The sequence below is a fragment of the Asparagus officinalis genome, chromosome 6 (genome assembly GCF_001876935.1).
Source record: "Asparagus officinalis chromosome 6, Aspof.V1, whole genome shotgun sequence".
Classification (NCBI taxonomy): domain Eukaryota; kingdom Viridiplantae; phylum Streptophyta; class Magnoliopsida; order Asparagales; family Asparagaceae; genus Asparagus; species Asparagus officinalis.
The window spans coordinates 77,253,746-77,260,205 of NC_033799.1; positions in this window are offsets into that span (position 1 = coordinate 77,253,746).

Sequence of the window (6,460 nt, forward strand, 5' to 3'; positions counted from 1 at the left end):
ATACATGAAATTCAGCCACATGTATATACAAAAAATCTAACCAACCACATATACATGAAAATCCTATTAGATAAATATACAAGAATCCAACCACATAAATACTCAGAAATTCAACCATATAAATACATATCTTATCGATCAATACAACCATATATATTCATACATGAAATTCAGCCACATGTATATACAAAAAATCTAACCAACCACATATACATGAAAATCCTATTAGATAAATATACAAGAATCCAACCACATAAATACTCAGAAATTCAACCATATAAATACATATCTTATCGATCAATACAACCATATATATTCAAAAAAAAACTTTTAAAATCACAATGCAAACATTCATATCATATAGAAAAGTCGCATACAAACTAGCAATCTTCCCCTCCTTCCTCTCCCTCTCTTACCCCTTCCCCCGATGCTCACTCCCCTCCCGATGTCCATGAACACAAGCCTCGATAATCTTATCATTTGGCTTTGTATGAGGGTGTGTAGTGGGTAGATCATCCTCATCAGGTAGAGCACGCTAAGAAGTGCCAGCTCCATCATCATGCTTCGTAGAAGAGCCTACCTTATTTCTTGGTGTGTACACCTATATGAATTCTTGTGTCCTATCCTCACGTTCTTCAAGCTCGTCAACATGATTACTATAGAACACATTAACTATAATTCATCTGATCTTGTTGAATATCGATAGTGCACTTGAATCCCAAACCCCAGCAATAGCCTTATTTATATGTTCTTCAATGTCATCAAATGCCTGGACCTACATTTTAATTTGAAGATACAAAGCTTAGCAAGCCATATGATTTTAAAAGAAGAATTTTCATTTTCCTTGAGTTTAAAAACTTACAATAATCTCTCACGACCATGCCTCTCAGCATGTAAGTCTCTAATGGGAGGCATGGTACGAATCCAGCTATATAAGAAAGTGGAGCTCGCTCATGCTCTACAAACTTATGTCTGTCATTCCACCTGATTATGTAGGCCTCATAATAGCTCCTCCAATCTACATGATGTGATGTTATCCGACACATGCAATAAATTTTCTCAACAAGATCGAGCAAATACTGTCTAAAATTAAATTATCGTAAAACATGATCTGGCACATGCATCTCCACAATCTTGAAACAGATCAATGGTACTCTGGCCCTATATAAATCAGTGCTCTCTCTACACATAAGCGGCAGAGAATCAAGAATAAGCGATAGAGAATCAAGAACATCCTGAGTATAGGACATCCACTTGAACTGGAAACGGTTTCTAAAAAAAAATGTGTATTAGCAACTATAGTAAAATATGGTTATAAATTATGATTTGTGAAACAAATTTCATCTATTTGTATTACATGATATCTAGTTCATTTCTATAAAATTCTATATTTCTAGTCATGGTATTATAGAATGACCTCCTCACATTATACGTGATTAACATGAAAAAAATATTATAAATTTCCATATAAATAAAACTAAGAAATAAAATTGATTTTAAATATTACACTTTTATACCTTCATCCTAGTGGAAAGTGACCCTGTAGATTGCGATGCATCTCTAAAGTAAATGGCCCAATATGTATGCATTCCCACAACCAGACTTGTATCAATATCATACAACCCTTGAAGTCCTTATTCTCTATCAATGAAACCATTAGTAGTTCTCTATAGAGGTATGGCAATACTGCACTACCCTGCACTACCCCACGAAAGAGTGCCACACTCCTCCAAATCCTCAAGAAGGGTCAACCATCGAGCATATACATAATTTTTGCTCACATTAGGAAATAACGTATCTCCTAGAATGTGTAATATGTAAGCTCGAGCAAAGTATCAAATCGTCTCCCCTGACGCATCAATAGGTATATCGCTCATAATTGTCTCATGATGCCATGATAGCTTTCTCGCAGTGCTCCGCAAAGGAGGAATCACCCCTAAAAGCCTCTAACATAAATCCTCCTACTCATGGTCATCAGTGCCCGCAACAAGTGGGCCATCAATCTGTAGCCCAAGTATGATGACTATATCATGTAGTGTAATTGTACATTCCCCTATGTGCATATGAAATATACTGGTCTCTGGTCTCTATATGTCAATCACGGCATGGATAAGAGCCCAATCAAGCATAATCCACCGCACTGAAGAACACTCTAGAAAATTGGCCTAACTAACCAACTGTGCTACTCTCTCATCCTCCATCTCTCAAACTGAATGACGTTGAGCATTTTTTCTATGTTAATCTTTGTTACCTTCTACAGGTTATTATGAAATAAGAAAATCTTTTAGAATACACATGTTCAAATTCACATAAAAATAGAAAATATATATTTATTTTACCTATCCTAACCCAATATTCTTGGAGTGATGACTAGCTTGCTGATGTAGTACATGCCCTTGAATCGATCAAGGCTTCATAGTGTATCTCTCTACAATTAAAATGCAATACATTAAATGGACTACAATAAAGGGCAAAAAAAGTAAAATAAAGCTATACATGACAAAATAAATGCCAAGTTTCTATATTAAATTGATTCTATTAGAATAAACAAGTTTTTATATTACATTGTTTCTACCAAAATAAACAAGTACATTCTTATATTACATTAATTCCAGCAAAATAAGCAAGTTTTTATATTACATTAATTCCACCAAAATAAGTAAGTTTTTATATTACATTTATTCCACTGAAATAAACAAGTTTTTATATTACATCGGTTTATCTTCTAAGCAAAGTTGGACAACCTTTTTGTTGTGGCCCGGTTGATTGCAACAACTATACCTGTTTTTTTCTTCCTAATTACTTTTTGTTCTTTATCCATAGTATTTCTAATTCATATAGGAAGAGGTCAACCTGCTGATCTCTTATATTTTGGGGGTACTATCCATAGTCTACCATGTGTCTAATACCGACTATCGCGTGGTGGATGGAAATACTCATCGTATGTTTGTTTGTAGTTATAACTTGCATACCAATCTGTGGCAAATTTGTAGTGCGATATTCTTGCATTACCCTCTAAATCTAAACAAGCCGCTATGACACGGGCACAATATAGCCATTGTAATTGCAGAATGTTGCAAATGCATGTACAAGTATGATCCACAAGCATAATGACTTGGTAGGAACGACTTTCTCTATGTGAGAATCCCTTAATGACCTCCCATACATTAAAAGTGAATCTAATAACACAACACACTCTAGCATAAATAATCTAATCTGCTAAGATGCTTCAACTTTTGGGCCAACTCTGATATCATATTTGTGCCAAACGTATATCGTGTAAGGACTGGCGCGTACTCATTTAAGGAAAAATATATTAAGTCTCTAAAATGTCTTTATAATCAATGACTGTATTGGCATACCATGAGCTCCCCTACGCACACAATTAAAACTCTCAGAAGTGTTTGTGATCATCATACAAAGTTGTTTTATGTCATCTTCACATAAGGCCCACCTTTTGACATGTTTGGGCCCAAACTAATCTCGATCCTATCATGTGTAACTTGAAAAATGGGCCTTATTTCCTTTTGTAGTTGTTTATACACCAATTTCCCTGTTGTACATCGAGCTTGCCAAAGGTGATTCTGGAGATGCACTTGTCCATGCTTCCTCTTGAAGTTATTCCTACTATGTCTTAAACAATATCGATGGTGATGCGGTGATGGAAATTCATTTTCTAGTGCACTTGGAAATCCCTTCATCCTATCTGATATGAACGTAAATGTCATGGCTCGCATATGAGGAATATGCAAACTAATACATGAAAAACCCCATGACCAATTTTTTGTATTTTCAGTATCAACAATTACAAAAGCTAAAGGAAATAAACCGCCATCTGCATCTACCTCATTGCGACGAGCAATACACTTTATATTTATCATACAAATGAGTGCTGTCAATTCTAGAATAGGATGACAATGTTTGAATCCCTCAATGGAAGGGCAAAATATCCAAAATACCACCATGAATCATCTATCTCAGCCGTCCATCAATTCTCATGAAACTTCATACATCATCCCATGATTTTCATTTTTGAGTGCTTCTAAATAATGGTGTAATATCCCATAAGACTTATCTCAATCTCTGAATATTTTTATCATCGTCTTCCTCCAAACATTCTAAAATTTGATATATGATACCTCCAAGTCCGTCGCTGCATGCACTAAAGCACAAATATCCTTTGGGTTTAAATCGAGATCCTCCCTTTGTTTAGGAATAATCAATCGATATATTGAAAGAGGTAGACGTATGTTTATGATTCATCTTGAGGTCTTTTGTAGTGTGTTATTTTAAAGTTTCCACCTACTCTTACACCCAAACGTAAATTAAGCTTCCATGGATACTTTACATTTCCATTGTGTTGAGCACCAACATCTTCTTAATCACCCTTTTGTTATAGAAATAAACTGCATTATAGCTTATTCCATTCGCTTTTGTCTGCTTAAGCTTAATATTTTTTTAAAGTACCATAAACAAATACATGAATCAATTTCTCCTTGCTTTCAAATAGACCGTCCTTCTTGAATGTGAAATCGTCGCCTTGTATATCATCATTTAAATTTGGACCAATAGAAACTTTTTCCATTGTTAAGTCATCAATCCATCCATCTTCATGAAATTCGACGGGCAGGGGATCATCTAACACTACATACTCACTGTTAGCAGAACATCATTCAATCATTTGGTGGTCCCCTTCATTCCGATCGGCCAAACATGTCATGCTATTCATTTGTTAGCCGTCATCATCATCATCCTCAGATTCGATGCTTGCATTCACATCTTCTATCATCACTTTAGTGGAAGGCCTTATATCTTGATGGAGAGCGTCATCACTGAAGGTACTTGAAGTCCTTACAAGTGAAGGCCCGCTCAAGTGTTGTGATTGTGTCCAAATCATATCCCATTGTGGAGATAAAAATTTGATCCAGTCAACTTAAAGATTTTCTAACATGCGAGAGTACCCTCAGTCATGGTTCACCACTTTGCCTAAATTTCTTTGAATTTTTTAATAAACAATTCCAACGTTGTTCAATATGAAGACAAGACTCATGTCATAGTCATTAGAGATTTGAACAGCGCTTGTTTTGTTCACCATTGCTGGATAATTACAAATCACGTTGAGCTGGATAATTACAAATCACGTTGAGCTGATACTCACGTATATTGGTCATTATAACTTTGTGTAAGTCATTAATCAAGCCACCGAAATCACATGATTTGGATATAAACAACTATTTTCTAACTCATGCTTCATAAACACACATGTTATTCTTGAGATAGTTAATCTTCGCATAAAATCAGCAAAGAACTAAGAATCGATCATTTATCTTTACCTCTAAGATGTAAAAAATTTCAAATCAGCAAAGGATTAAGAATCGATTGTTTATCTTTACCTCTAAGATGTAAAAAAATTCAACATCAACTAATATTACACAAATACGCCGAAAACTAATAATAAACTATATACAATTTACATTCCCTACACTTTACAACTTCCCGCTAAGTGCTTCTATTCCAATTTCATACAATTTTCCTCCAAATTCAACATATTATTCCAAAATATAAACTAACAACATCAATTCAATTAACTACTGTGACCAATTTATTTTTCCTAATTGTCCTTCAAATTCCATATAATTCCCTAATTTCCCACCAAATATACATATAAATTAAAAAAAAAAACCAAACATTATTCCAAAATCTAAACTACTACAAGCTATTATAATGAAATAGAGATAATATGTAAAAAATTAGGAAAAAAATCTAAAAATTTTAAAGAATCTACCAAAAAATAGTCAATAACCCTAAAATTGAAATTCGGCAAACTTCGACGGATTCCGATGAACTTCAGCCTAATGGAGGTCGGTAGCACTTGGGTAAAGTGGCTCAGAGATGGCCGGAGTGTAGTGTGGGGTCAGACTCGAATACAAGCCCATGGAAACGGGGGGGGGATAGGAGGGGAGACGGGGGTAAGAATGGAATATATATATCGGTGGGTGGATCTCACGGGGGTAACCGAAGAGTTCATAACATACCCAATCTTGTGAAGTTGTAGGGTGAAAGCACAGAAGCCATGTCCTCTGTGATTTTGTCCCTGTAACTTAACGGGATTGGGTATCCCGTGAAGATTTCCATTATAAAAAATTTCATAGGACTCAAAATCCCGTGACGCTAAGTGTGGATTTAAACTTCACAAGATTGAGAATCTTATTAAGTTTATTTATCCACTAAACGTTATGGGATTCTCAATCCCGTGAAGTTTGTGGAAAATATTTAGCAAAATTGACCTAGTTTTAGTCCACGTTGCTGACGTGGCTTAAACTAGGTCAAATTTGCTAAATGTTAGCAACTAGGTCCAAAATGGTGAGTAAGCTTTGAAAATGGTCTATTTTGAAAGTTTGTCCTTCTTGTTTATTATCGTCCAATAAAGATGATGTTTATTTACTTATTTAAAATATAT